This window comes from Mustela nigripes, chromosome 13 (assembly GCF_022355385.1).
Source record: "Mustela nigripes isolate SB6536 chromosome 13, MUSNIG.SB6536, whole genome shotgun sequence".
Taxonomy (NCBI): Eukaryota; Metazoa; Chordata; class Mammalia; order Carnivora; family Mustelidae; genus Mustela; species Mustela nigripes.
Genome location: NC_081569.1, coordinates 17,598,253 through 17,613,742, shown reverse-complemented (window position 1 = coordinate 17,613,742; position 15,490 = coordinate 17,598,253). Strand labels below are relative to the sequence as shown.

General features: G+C 43.8%; 1 protein-coding gene across 1 annotated transcript in view; it reads left to right on the top strand.

The window, feature by feature from the left end:
- The window catches only part of ADAMTS17 (ADAM metallopeptidase with thrombospondin type 1 motif 17), a 374,867-nt gene that overhangs the window by 353,997 nt on the left and 5,380 nt on the right, over window positions 1-15,490 (top strand). The window contains exon 23 of the transcript XR_009399014.1: window positions 12,929-13,093. The gene's annotated coding sequence lies outside the window, so the exon portion shown is untranslated. The remainder of the gene's footprint in view (window positions 1-12,928; window positions 13,094-15,490) is intronic.

Below are 15,490 nucleotides of genomic sequence, written 5' to 3'. Positions count from 1 at the left end.
TAGACTTGCAAATACAGTGCAGAGAAGGAGGAAGGAGGTGGATTTTCTATCCCAGTTTTTGTTTGGATAACTCTGGAGGCCAATCACAGCTTTGTGAGCCTCTAAGGATCCCTGAACCTGCCATCAACTGGGCATAAAGAAGAGTCCAGTAACAACTGAATCCATTCTAAAAACAAAAGTTAACTGTTGTTTGCCATACATGGTAATAGGTGTTTCCTAAGCTGTTAATTCATGTCCAAAGTTTATTGAGCTTCTACTCTAAGCCAGGTCATGGGCTGGTGTTTGGGATATTGAACCAATGAGCACTCCCCCACCACACACGCACATATCCCTATCTCCTTTCCTTCATCTACATTATTTTTTGGCAGAGTACTTATCACCATCTAAAATATCATATATTTGACTCAATTTTCTTATTTTATTATGTTGCTATACATATGCACACAGATGTTTGTTGTATTCCCAGCACTTGGAAATGTTCCTTATACATAGTAGGTACTCAATTAATATTTATTGACTCAAGGATTTTACAATTTGGTAATGTGATTTATCCTTCAGAGTTTCCTGTAGTTAGTGGATTATATTATACGTTTTACAGATGATAAAACTGCACATGCCTGCATGGAACAATTTGACTATTCATGGTGGTGCTGAGAGGCAAACCTAGGTCTGTTGACTCCAAATCCTATGCTATCCTAAAGCCCCAGTTACCTTGAGTCATGTTAGGTACAGGAGACAAAAGAAAAGGGTTAGTTATGGGGGGGGGGGATTCTGATCAGAGTTCGTGCATAAAGCAAGAACTCTTGAAGATCAATACCTTTAGTAGATTGGATGAACACAGAAAATAGGATGAACACAGAAAAAAAAAGGAGTAATGCATTCTTCATGAAAAATATTTATCCACTTGTATGTAGTCAATAGGGTAGGTAATAAGGATTCACAGTCCCTTTGAAAACTGAAGGAATTCCAAATGGGAATTTTAGTTTAAAGTGATTTGAAGTTGGTAGTGCTTTCTGGCATCTACCAAAAGCAAATGTGAATTCTCTGGGAAAGACTTAAGCCTAGGCCTTAAAGAATTCTCAGACATAGTTATAAGGATCTGACTTTATAATCAAGAGGCACAGAACATGCAAAGAAACAGGCTGCTGTGAGGTAGGTTCTGAGCCCAGTAATGACCCAATGGATCAGACCACAATTCTCCTGTTAACAACAGGAAAGCTGACTAATAAGTCAATGAGAAATTGTGGGGAAGAAAGGAAACCCCAGAGAAGTTAGTCCATAGTTTGAGGCCATTTTGACCACAGAATATTAAAGAGACCACTCCTCAAAAGAACTGAAACCCAGCTTCAATATCATATGAATCCCTGATTAGATTAAGATGAATTGGAATCATCAGTGACTATAGTCTAGCTGCCTACCAAAAAAAAAAAAAAAAAAAAGTAATCCTCTTAAACTGTAGATGCAATAATGCAGAGCCTCAAATTACCTCTTAAGTTTTTTACCTATAATGTCCAGCATTCAATCAGAAATAGCAAGGACTTTTTCATGTTTCTGTTGACCATTTGGATGTCTTCTTTGCAGAAATGCCTGTTCATGTCTTCTGCCTATATCTTGATTGGATTATTTGTTCTTTGCATGTTGAGTTTGATAAATTCTTTATAGATTTTGGATACTAAACCTTTATCTGATATGTTGTTTGCAAATATCTTCTCCCATTCTGCCAGCTGTCTTTTGGTTTTGTCTTTTGGTTTTGCTGTGCAAAAGTTTTTTATCTTGATGAAGTTCCAGTAGTTCATTTTTGCCCTTGACTCCCTTTGCCTTTGGTGATATGTCTAGGAAGAAGCTGTGGTTGAGGTCAAAGTGGTTGCTGCTGTGTTCTTCTCAAGGATTTTGATGGACTCCTGTCTCACATTTAGGTTTTTAATCCATTTTGAGTCTATTTCTTATGTGGTATAAGTAAATGGTCCAGTTTTATTCTTCTATGTGTGGTTGTCCAATTTTCCCAACACCATTTGTTGAAGAGACTTTTTTCCATTGGACATTCTTTCCTACTTTGTTGAAGATTAGTTGACCATAGAGTTTAGGGTCCATTTCTGGGCTCTCTATTCTATGGAAAGAGCCTAGATGTCCATCGACAGATGAATAGATAAAGAAGATGTGGTACATGCACACACACACACACACACACACACACACACACACACAGAGAGGAATATTATGCTGCCATCAAAAAATGAAATCTTGCCATTTGCAATGATGTGGGTGGAACTAGACGAGCTCACTTATATATGGAATTTGAGAAACAAGGCAGAAGATCATAGGGGAAGAGAGGAAAAAATGAAACAAGATGAAACTGAGAGGGAGATAAACCATAAGAGACTCTTAATCTCAGGAAGCAAACTGAGGGTTGCTAGAGGGGAGAGGGTTGGAAGGGATGGGGTTTCTGGGTGAGGGACATTGGGGAAGGTATGTGCTATGATGAGCACTATGAATTGTGTAAGACTGATGAATCATAGACCTGTGTCCTTGAAACAAATAATACATTATATGTTAATAAAAATAAATGAATTAATTAAAAATAAATAAATAAAATGTCCTAAAAAATAGCCAGGAATAACAGAGGATAAGATATTAGCAAAACTCAAAACAATCAACGAACAGTATAAACAGAACAAGGGAGCATCCAGGATTTGAAGCTATCAAAACACACCTCATTATCACTGTTATTAATTCGTTCAAGAAAATAAAATACAACACAATTTCAGCAGAAAATGAGAAAGCATAAAAAAGGGCTCAATATAGAAATTCCTAAACTAAAAAATAACCAAAAGTATGAACTCCACTGATGTGTTTAACGAGAGCTTGAATTCAACTGAAGAAAGAATTAGTGAACTGGAAGATAGATCAGAAGGAAAATGTCCACACAAAGGCATGGGAAGACAAAAGTTTGGAAAATAGAGAAAAGAATATAAGATGTATCTAGGACACGGTGCAAATATCTAGTGTATTTGTATTTTGGAGTCCCAGCAGGAAAGGAGAAGACAGAGTAGGGCAGAAGTACTATTTGAAACAACAAAAACAGAGAATTTGCAAAAACTGATAAAAAATATCTAGCCACAGATTAAAACAGCACTGTAATTCCCAAGAAGAATAAAAGGAAGCCATACCATATCTAGGGACAATAAACTGATGAAAAACAAAGACAAAAACATGAACACATTCATGAAACAAGATGCCTTTAGAGGATTAACATTAAACTGATAACTGACTTTGAAACAGGAACAATGGAAGCCAGGAAACAAGGAATGGCATCTTTTTTTTTTTTTTCTAAAGATTTTATGGCATCTTAAAACTGCTGGAAAACTGGAATTCTTTACTCAGGGGAATATCTTCCAAAAGTGAAATAGAAATAGAGAGGCTGAAAGACAAATAGAACTGAGAAACTCATTATCAGTAGAAACTTAAAAATATATATATTCTAATTTAAAACTGCCCACAAATCAGATGCAGAAATAATTAAGAAAGAAATATCACTAATCTTTTTTTAAAGATCTCATTTATTTATTAGAGAGAGAGAGCGTGGATTACGGGGGGGGGGGGGGAACAGGAGCAGTGGCAGAAGGAGAAGCAGACTACCTGCTGAGCAGAGAGCCAGATTTGAGGTTCAATCCCAGGACCGTGGGACTGTAACCTGAGCTGAAGGAAGATACTTAGCTGACTGAGCCACCCAGGTGTCCCCAAAATATCACAATCTTTAACAGAATTTTTTAAAATATAGAAAAAGAGGGAGTTAAAATCAGAGTTGTTTTCTACATTAGCAGAGAAAAAAAGAAAAATCTTATGATAATATTGAGAGACAAATTTAAAGAAATAGGTAAACTACAAGATATATTATGTTCATGGATTGAAAGATGTCAGTTCTCCTCAGATCTATGCAATGGGATTCTTAAAATCATATGGATATTGGATGCAAGGACTTGGACAGACCTCAAGGGAAGTATGTTGGATAAGAAAACAAACAAACAAACAAAGGTTTTATACTGTTTGATTCAATCTATATAATAGTCTTGAAATAATGTAAGTACAGAGATGGAAAACAAATTAACAGTTGCCTATTGTTAGTGTTCAGAGATTGGGGAGACAGCTATTGCAATAAGGCAAGAAAATTAATTAAAAGGTAAGGATTGGAAAGGAAGAAATAAAACTGTCATTAATTACAGATGACATGATTCTGTGCATAAACATTTCACAAAAACAGATAAGACGTTAAAATTAATGAAAGAATCAAGGTCACTGGCCACAAGATCACTATAAAAGTCAGTTATATTTCTGTATTACCAATAATAAATATTAAGACAATAAGAATCTTACCCCCAAAAAGTGTTTAAACTCAAACCAATCATAAGGAAACATAATCATAAGGAAATAAGCCAAATCTAGACTGTAGGGCATTCTACAAGATACCTGAGCTAGACTCTTCAAAAATGTCAATGTTGTGGAGAAAAAAAAAAGAGAGAAGAGTATAGAGAGAGTGGTTTTAAATTAAAGAAGATTAAAGAGACATGATAAGTGAAGGTAGTGTGTGATCCTAGATTGAATTCCAGACTTTTTTGTGTGCATAATCTAGATAGCATAAAAGTCACCATTTTAAAGGATAAAGTCCCATGGTTTTTATAACTCCAGAAATTTTAATAACCACCTCCCAAAGCCCTGTACCCATTAGAAGTCCATTCCTGTTCCACAGTCCTCCTAGCCTCTGCCAACCACTAATCTACTTTACACCCCGATGGGTTTGCCTATTCTGAACATTTCATATGAGGAACTCATACAATGCATGATTTTTGTTTCACTAACATTTCAATAATGTTTCCAAGATTCATCGAAGTTGTAGCATGTGTTGGTACTTTGTATCTTTTCCTGGCTGAATAATATTCTATTCTGTGGGTTTACTACATTTTGTTTATACATTCATCAGTTGATGAACATTTGGATTTTTTTGTTTTGGCTGTTATGAATAAGCTTCGATGAGCATTCATGTACATATTTTTGTCCATATGTATAGATACACATAAACATGTGTTTTAAATTCTCTTGGGTATATTCCTAGAAATGGAATTGCTGGATCATATGGAGCCTATATGTCTGACTTTTTTAGGAACTGCCAAACTTTTTCAGAACTGCTGCACCATTTTACACTCCCACCAGTAATGTAGGAGAGTTCCAATTGCTCCACATCCTTATCAGCATTTTTTTATAGTCACCCAAGTGGGTGTGAAGTGGCATCTTATGTGGTGTTATTTGTATTTCCTGATGAGTTAGTGATATTGAGTATCTTTTCATATGCTTATTGGTAACTTGAATATATTCTTTGAAGAAATGCCCATTCAAATCCTTTGTCTATTTTTAAGTGAGTTATTGGTCTTTTTATGTTTGAGTTGTATATATTCTTCATACATTCTGGATGTTAGATACTTAGATATATGATTTACAAACATTTTCTTTTAGTGTGTGAGCTGTCTTTTCACTTTCTTGATAGTGTTATGTGAGGTACAATGTTGTTAGTTTTTATGAAATCCAATTTGCCTATTTCTCCCTTGGTTACATATGCTTTTAGTGTTACATCCAAGAAAACTTTGCTTAATCCAAGATCACAAATTTTTAAACATATACCTTCTTTTTAGCACTTTTAAGTTTTACCTATGTAAAACTATTTATAGTTTTACCTATAGTAGATATTTGCATATCTGCTGCACATCATATACTCAAAATGGATCCGAAATCTAAATTAGATTTAGATTTAGATTAAATTAGATTTAGATTTCAGAGTCAAGCAGAGAGAGTCAATTATCATATGGTTTCACTTATTTGTGGAGCATAACAAAAAGCATGGAGGACATGGGGAGTTAGAGAGAAGGGGGTTGGGGTAAATTGGAAGGGGAGGTGAATCATGAGAGACTAAGGACTCCAAAAAACAATCTGAGGGGTTTGAAGTGGCGGGGGGTGGGAGGTCGGGGTACCAGGTGGTGGGTATTATAGAGGGCACGGATTGCATGGAGCACTGGGTGTGGTGAAAAAATAATGATACTGTTATGCTGAAAATAAATAAATTTTTTAAAAATTAGATTTAGATTTCAGATCCATTTTGAGTATATGGTGTGCAGTAGATATGCAAATTTGTATTTTTTAATGTGGGTATGCAGTTGTCCCAGCATCATTTATAGAAAGAACTATTCTTTTGTCCATTAAATGGTCTTGACATCCTTGTCAGAAATCACTTGACTTTTAATGTCAGGATTTTCTGGACTGTAAATTCTGTTCCATTGATCTGCACATCTGATCTTACACCAGTTTTGTTTATTGTAGCTTTGTGGAAGGTTTTGAAATCACTAATTGTTGAATCCAATCAGTTGAAGGTTTGAGTAGAACAAAAAGGCTGACCCTTCATGAGTAAGAGAAGGAATTCCTCCTGCCTACCTTTGAGCTGAGACATCAGGAGTTTTTATCTTTAGATAAAAACTTTATCTTTAGAAAGTGGAACATTGGTTCTTCCTAGGTCTCAAATACATTGGCCTTTATACTGGAACAACAACATCAGCTCTCCTGGGTCTCCACTTGCTGATGGCAAAACTTGGAATGTTCGCCACCATAATTATGTGAGTCAATTCCTTATAATGTGTGTGCGCGTGCATGTGTGCATGTGTGTAGTAACAGTAGAAAGATAAAGCCTTTCTTCAGGCTGAAATAAAGGACCACGTGGACAGGTAGAAGAGTGAGCAAGAAGAAGGAGCCCAGAGGAGGGGACACTGCTCTGAGGGGCAGGACTCTTTACTGATTTAGTTACAGGGTCCTCAATCTCCATCCACCATTCCATGCTCACCCCACATCAACAAATCCATGTGGTTGAGGAGTCCCTACTCCCTGGAGTTCGTACATGAAATGGTGTACATCCTCCAGCATCTGGCCCCTGCTGCAGAACCCCTTTTCCCATTTGGTAGCAGCTCCTTAAGATATTGTTAAAACATGATAACTATTGGGCTTTTTGGGGTTACTCATTCTACAAATTACAGTGTCCTGTTCCTTTGTCAAATCTTTACTCTCAAACTCCACACAGAACCCCTCTGTGTGCCCCCAGTGCCAGCCAGAGCCAGGACACAGCCATCTGAAGCCGGGGAGGAGGCTAAGCTTTGTCTGAGCTACTGTTTCCCCTCTTCTGGAGGCTCACTCCCCTAGAGTCCAGGGGAAGGGTCCTGGGAGACAAGGGGTCCACAGGGAGCTGCCTTGAAGCAATTCTGGTGGCTTCTGCTGACGTCTCCCTTGGAGGACATTGAGCTTTCCTGCGAGGAGTGTAGTGTTACTCCAGCCCTTCCAATGCTAAGGACCACCCCCACCAAGTGTCCCTTTGGCCTGGCCAAGGTATGGAACTCAACACAACTCTCCAGGCAGGTGCCCATTGCTCCAGGGGCCCTCTGGCTTCTGTCCCCCCACCCAAGTTCCATCATGAGGTACCTGTTTCTTCATGAGGAGCCTTTGTGAGGTTCCTCCTTTGGTACCTGCTGAGGGCTTCCTTCCCAGATATGCCATGTGTGCCCCATTTCTTCAGCCCTAAGGGCATAAGCCCCCTAGGGACCTCCTTACAGAAGCCTCTAGACCAAGGAGGGCCCGAGTCTCTTTGTCCGTAGGCTCCTTCAGGGGACACATCTCCCTCCACTCTCCTGTCAGCAGGAGAGGAAGAAAAGGTCTCCTCACACTCACCATGGTTCCCAGTGGCTGGGGTCCTTCCTTCTTTGCCTATTCTCCAACTTAATATTGCTTGGAGAGGAAGGTGTCTGGTGAATTAGAGTATGAATGAGGTGACACCAAAGAAAAGCACAGGTGGGATCCTTAGATGACGCTGGGGATGCTGGCTTCATGGAAGGAGGGCACAGGAGCCAGTGTGGGGGGAGGCTGAGGGGCATGGGTGGTGGCCCCAGCCATAGAACAGTGTCCCTTGGCTGTAAATAAGGCACACCTCTACCCCTGAGTGTCAGAATGCAGATTCCCATCAGTGCTCCCAGGTGGGGCTGAGGTTTGGGATGCTGGCCCAGGGACTGTCCATGGAGTAGAACCCCCCAGTCCAGAGGCTCAAAAGGACCAGGTGAGATCTCTGCAAAATTCTGCCTGGGTTGGGGGGAGACCTGGGTGGCTCAGCTGGTTAAGCATCTGCCTTCAGCTCAGGTCATGATCTCAGGGTCCTGGGATTGAGCCCTTCAACAGACACACTCATCGGGGAGTCTGCGTCTCCCTCTTCCTCTTCCTCTGCCCCTCCCCCAACTCATGCATGCTCTGTCTCCCTCAAATCAGTAAAAAAAAATTTTTTTCAATTCTGCCTATGAATCCTCTCCTGTGCCCTCCCCCCATATGTACTCCCTCTCCTTTTTCATTTTATTTTCTACATAAATGACATGAACCAAGCATATAGGAACTGCCACCTAGAGAGGACCCATTTCATACCACTTACCAAAACAGCATATCTAATCCTCAAGTGGAGAAACTGAAGCCCAGGGAAGTTCCACAGCTGACCCAAGGCCACACAGTTAGGAAGTGGCTGAGCCAGGGTTTGAACCCACACAGCTCCGACCGTGGAGCCCACACCTAGCCACTCCAGGGCGCACAGCTGCGGCTTCTGACGACTTCCAGAAGCTGCAAGTGGACGTGAGCAGAGAACCGCTCCCCGGCTGAGATTAGAAGCACGCACAGCTGTGTGTGCAAGCCTTGAACAGCTCACTTCTCCCTCCTGGCCTTGGTGTCCTCCTCGGTGCCCCGGGCACATGGAAGGCAGAAAGAAAGCAGGTGAGCTGTGCCCTTATGTCCTCTGCACGCAGCAGTGGGGTCACTCCTTCTTAGACTCCTCACCAGCTGGCTTCTCCTCCTTCTCTCGTGCCATCTACTCGGGTAAGCCGCCCCCACCTCCCTTGTATAAAAGAGCTCCCTCTTACCAAGGTCATGGCAGCCTGCCTCTGTCTTCTGAGAGCACAGTTACCTCCTGTCTCCTTTCCTGCGTGAGCTCTGGGAGGCTAAGTGATCTCTCTCGTCGCCAATGTGTTCCTGGGCTTTGCGTGGTGCCCAGCCCCTGGCAGCTTCTCAGGAGAGCCTGGTGCATTGATGGTGGGTCTGGGTGGGAGAACGCATTGGGCCGGCTGCTGGCCAAAGTCATCCCCCATTGTTTGGAAATGTGGAAATCTCTGCAGACACTCAAGACGGGTGTATGTTTGGTGGCGTGTCTGGCATTCTCGAAATGGATGGTGAAAGAGCCAGTGTGATGCCCCAGGTAAGCTAGGCCACACCACGGGGGTTCTCCATCTTCCATCAAGTTCATGCAGGTGGGGCCGCTTTTGACAAACAGAACTGAAGGTAGGATCCCGCAAGGAAAGCTGCCTCACCTCCTCCCATGTTCCTGAACCACTTTGCCTCAACCAGCCACGTGCCTATCCTTTTTAAGTTCTTTTTATTTGCTTTTTTGGAAAATTGAGATAGGATCACGCTGGGTAGCTCGGTTGGTTAAGCATCCAGCTCTTGGTCTCATCATGCCTTGATCTCTGGGTGGTGAGTTCAAGCCCCTCATTGTGCTCCGTGTTGGGTGCAGAGCCTTCTTAAAACAATTGAGATATAATTGACGTATAATATTGTATTTGTTTCAGGTGTACAGTGCAATGATTTTATATATGTACCATTTGTGACATGATCACCCCAATACATTTAGTTAATATCCATCACTATGTAATTAGTTTTTTCTTGTGATGAGAATTTTTAATTTTGTTAGCTTAGAGACTTTCAAATAAGCAATATAGCATTGTTAACTACAGTCACTATGCTGTACATCATGTCCCCAGGACTTACTCATCTTATAACTGGAAGTTTGTACCTTTTGACCACCTTCACCCATTCCACACATCCCTACCCCTCTACCCCCACCGCTGACAGCCATCAAGCTGTTTGCTTTATCTCTGAATTTGGTTCTTTAGGTTCCACATAACAGTGAGATCTTGGATTTTTCTGTCTGACTTATTTCACTTAGCCCAATGCCCTCAAGTTGCATCCGTATGGAAGGATTTCCTTCTTTTTATAGCTGAATAATATTCCTCTGTGTGTATCTTCTTTATCCATTTATCTATGAAGTTCTTTTATAATTAAATTTTAATAGATAATACTTTCACGTGCTTCAAAAATAATGACGTAGGGGCACATGGGTTGCTCAGTCGGTTAAGCGTCCGACTCTTCCTTTTGGCTCAGTCATGATCTCAGGGTTGTGAGATCAAGCCCCACATCAGGTTTCACACTCAGCAGGGAGTCTGCTGGAGATTCTCTCTCTCCCTCCCACTCTGCTCCTCCCTGTTCACACATGCTCGCTCTCTCTAAAATAAATACATCTTTAAAAAAATAAAATATTGATGATGAAATACAAAATAATACATCAGGCAATCTTGTTCCAGTCCTGTCCCCCTACATCTCCTACTTTTTTCCAGATCTCAATAGTTTGCCCCAGGGGAACCCTGTATTAGTCAATGTTTTCCAGAGAAACATGAACCAGTAGAGGAGGAGGAGACAGAGAGATTGATTGTAAGGAATTGGCTCATGCAACTGTGGTGCCTGGCAAGTCCAAATGGTGCAAGGTGGACCAGCGGCCTAGAGACACAGGAAAGTGGTGAAGTTGCAGCTCAAGTCAAAAGGCAGTCCAGACACAGACCTTTCTCTCCTTTGTTTTCTGTGCCTTCAACTGATTGGGTGAGACCCACCCATACTGTGGCTGGTTCTCTACTCAAAGTGTACTTCTGTAATTATTAATCTCATCTAAAAAAAATGACTTTACAGCAATATCTAGACTGGCATTTGAACCAATGACTGAGGACCCATGGTACTCCATGTACTACATGGGGTAGCCAAGTTAATGTAAATTTACCCTTTGCCGCCCCTCCTATGAATTTTTTTTAAAGATTTTATTTATCTATTTGACAGAGAGAGATCACAAGTAGGCAGAGAGAGAGAGAGGAGGAAGCAGGCTCCCCACCAAGCAGAAAGCCCAATGTGGGGCTCGATCCCAGGACCCCAGGATCTAACCTGAGCCAAAGGCAGAGGCTTTAACCCACTGAGCCACCCAGGCGCCCCTCCTATGAATTTTTGGTATGGCCTTTCCCTATTTCTGTGTACAAACAGAAGGAAATCCAAATCCTTCCTTGAAACTTCCTCCTACAAGCATAGCCTACACTGCCCATTGTTTCATACCCTGTTTGTTCATTTCGCACTACATGGGGTGATCTTTCCTTGTCTCCTCCTGATACCCTTCCTCCGCTGATAACATCACACAGATGGACAGTTTATTAAACCAGCTCCCCAGAGGGACACTAATCCATAACAGCCTTGTGTGTGCTGTGACTGATGACACCTGTGGGAAGGGTCTTCTGGATCTGTCTGAAACCTCAGGAATCTTGTGGTTTCAGTCTTCCCAGTCCAGGTCTCTTTGCAGTAGTGACACTTGTCTAAGTTACCTTCTGAAGGGCCTCCTGGGTGGCTCAGTGGGTTAAAGCCTCTGCCTTGGGCTCAGGTCATGATCTCAGGGTCCTGGGATCAGCCTCACATCGGGCTTTCTGCTCTGCAGGGAGCCTGCTTCCCTTCCTCTCTCTCTGCCTAACTCTCTGCCTACTTGTGATCTCTGTCTGTCAAATAAATAAATAAAAATCTTAAAAAAAAAAAAAAAGTTGCCTGCTGAAACACAGCCTTCTCTGAGCTTCTGGACGAGGGCACCTCCCAGCCCCTCTCGTTGTTGGGCCCTCGGGGAGGGCTGGCTGTTCACTGATGCTGCCCAACTGTCCTTTGGAAAGGGAGGGTGTGGATCCTTAACTTGACTCAAAGACCCTGAGGTCAAAGAGGCAGCCCTGTTAACAGCTAGGAGGGCATGTATACGCTGAGCTTCTCTGTAAACAGAAATTAAGAGCCTCAACTGAGGGCCAAGTTTGTTTTGGGAAAAAAGAAAGGGGGAAGGTCAGCCAGAGCAAACAACAGACTAATTAAGCAGCCTGTGAGGCCTTGTCAGGATCTCCTTGAGCAGCAACAGGGCATTTCCCCGGGTCCACAGCAGAGGGGCCCCCTGTGCGGACCTGGAGGCCCTCTGTGACTACTGAGTGTGTGGAGAGATCATTAGTCATCTCTTAGGATTAAACGTCTCTTATCTCCTTCTGTTGGCACCACAGACTGGCGGGCTTACCCAAGAGAAATGTCCTATCTCACTGCTCTGGAGGCTGGACGTCTGGGACCAAGGTGTTGGCAGGGTTGGTTCCTTCTAGGGACTGGGAGGGAGAATCCATTCCAGGCCTCTCGCCTACCTTCTGGTAGTTTGCTGGCCATCTCCGGAGCTCCTTAGCTTGTAGGAGCATCGCCCTGACCTCTGCCTTTGTGTTCACACACTGTTCTCCCTCTGTGCATATCCGTCTCTGTGTCCAAATTACCTCTTTATAAGGGATACCAGTCACATTGAATTAGGGGCCCGCCCTTTTCTGGTATGATTCCACTCAACCTCTCAACCTACTACATCTACAAATAGGCCTGTTTTCAAATAGGGCCACATTCTGACGCGCCGGGGGTTAGGATTTCAACACATGCATTGTTGAGGGTCACAATTCAGTCCATCATGGCAGTGGAAGTGTCTGGGCGGTCGCTCTATTAGGAGAACCCAGATCCCGGACAGATGGGCTTTTGGACATACATTCCATACCCTGGGCCCTAAGCAGAATTAGAAAAGGTGTTATAAAACCTGGGGATCCACATCAAGTGGCTTTTCTCTGGGAAACCCCCAGTTCTGGAAACAAATGAGGGTGTTTACAAAGCATCTGATGGAACAGTGTCCACGCATTTTGCAACAAGGGCCCTGACCACAGACACTCGTTTCTTTCTCCAGGCCTTCGTCTGGGGCCCAAAGGCACAGCCGTGGAGGAGCTGAGTTGGAACAAGCCGCTGAACCTGTTTCTTCTTCTATAAACTGGGGAGAATAATGCCGACCTCAAGGACCCAGTGACCTCATTGGGTAGTACAGACATTGCCCTCACTCTGCTGCACTTAACAGGTACCCGAAGGGGATTCCCACACTGCACTCACTGCATGGGGCCTGTCTACACTGAGCCAGGTGACTGCGACTACCTTGGTCTGCTTTCCTCTACAGCTGTCACTCAAGGTCCCTCTGCTCACCCCAGCTGGCTGGAGAGGGGCGCATGGTTCCCCCAGGCCCTTCTGCCCTGCTGACCCTGGAGACCCCTACCCAGGGCCCTCCCATCGCACGTGCTCTCTTAGGCCAATGGGAGGGGACATGCAGGGGCCTCTCCTTGACCTTCCTCCCAGCTGGAAGACCCCAGAAGTGACCTGGGACCCTGAGGAGGAAAGGAGAGCTCCTTCTTCCACCAGAGTGGGACCTGCATGGGGGACCGCATACAGCAGGATAATATTTGCAGAGCAGCTGCTATGTGCTGGGCTTGCCCCTTTCCACGGCCCATGAGGAGCTGGGGTGTGGGGGAAACTCTCATCCTAGAACCTCCTGCAAGCTGGAAATTTAAAAAAAAAAAAAATTTTTTTTTTTTTTTACATTTTACATTTGACGTTTTTTACATTTTGCATTTACATTTTACCTTTTTTTTACATTTTACATTTACATTTACAAATTACATGTATAATTTTTACAGCTGTAGTTGTAAAATGTGGATTACATCTGCCAACAGGTGGTCCTGGTACCCCGTCCCAGAGGGAGACAGATGTCCCTATGTAAGGTTTAGAGTCCGGAGAGACCCGGTAGGCCGTTTGTCAACGAAGGAGGGAGGCAACACCGAGCGGGCCTGACTTCTTCCCCCACACTCATCCGTGAGATGAGTCCCTGGGTGGAGGTGGGGGAGGACAGAGACAAGAAGCCAGGTGTCAGACTATACAGGAATTCCCTGCCGTAGAAGCTGGGAAGGTGGGCCCTCAGCTCCCCCTTGCTGGCCTGCAGATTTTTTTTTTTTTAAGATTTTATTTATTTATTTGACAGACAGAGATCACAAGGAGGCAGAGAGAGAGAGAGGAGGAAGCAGGCTCCCCACCAAGCAGAAAGCCCAATGTGGGGCTCGATCCCAGGACCCCAGGATCTAACCTGAGCCAAAGGCAGAGGCTTTAACCTACTGAGCCACCCAGGTGCCCCCTGGCCTGCAGATTTTATTAGCTCTACTTCTCTGGTAGGCAAATTGAGGATCAGAAAGACTAAGAAATTTGTTCAAGTTCCCATGGGTGGTGGGGGTGAACCCAGGGCTCCGTCCACCCCATCGACAATGGCATTATTTGGAACTATCTTGGCCCCCCACTCCTGCTCTTCTGCATCTGAACCAGACCCCAGCTGAGCACCTGTGCACCCTCTTGTGATCCAGTCCTCCAGAGCACATGCAGTGCATCATGGCCAGGGACCCTTGGGGACCAGTCACAGTTTCTGCCCACCCCATGGCCACTCCCTTCTGATGACAACACTCTAAGGTTCCCTGGGGGAACCTCCCACCCGTCACCCCCACCATCAAGCCATGGGGTTAAGGCAGCTCAGCATGGCCCAGCACAGGCCACTGAGAAAATTACTTTTCTGGAATTACTGGGAAGGATGAGATCTTTTTTCTTTTGTCTAGTGGGGAAAGGAAGGATCTATCCTTCCTTTCAGATGCTGTAAAACAGAGGTATCGCCCCCTTCTTCCCTGGTGGCAGGGAGATCACACAGGGTAACAGGCCAAGTGCCAGGGTAGGGGGCAGACCTTCAGCAAACGCTTCCCTTCTTGTTGTCATGAAATGGTCATAGAGAGTGGAGAAAGCATCTGGAGGAATATATGAAGCAGGCATGTCAGCAGAAGCCGGCTTACCGTGAACCCAAAGCTTCAAGTGCAAGGGCTCCCCAGGGCTTTGCATCAAATTCCAGGCTTCTGACTTTATTTCTTTCTCTACCAAGAGGATCCTTGTCTCCAAAGTACATGAGTTCCATGTCCCAGAAACTCAGATCGGAGCCACTGTGTCAGGCACAGCGTACACAGGAACTGAGTTTCCTTTATCAACAGAACGCAAAGGGGGCGGCAGGCATTCCTGTGTCCTCCCAAGGCTGAACTCTTGTCTGGCAGCAATCCCGATGCGGCCAGATCATTCTGGATTGGGCTCGGACCCGGTTCCAGCCCTTAAACAAAACTGAAAGGTCTTCCTTAAAAACAGATCAGCATCGGGATTTTAAGGATTTTTAAATCCTTAAAAACAATATACCCTAGGGTAATAAAGCAGAAGCTAGGAAGAACTTCAAGATACTTCAGTTTCCATTAAGGAGTGAGTTTGGGTCTCCAGGGGAAAAAACAAGGAAGGATTACTTCTCCTAGGGGCAAAAAAAAAAAAAAAAAAAAGGAAGGCTAAACAGGACCCCCCCAGGGGGGAAGCCAGGCCAACCCCCAGGGAAGAATTCCCTGGACAAGGAGCTAGA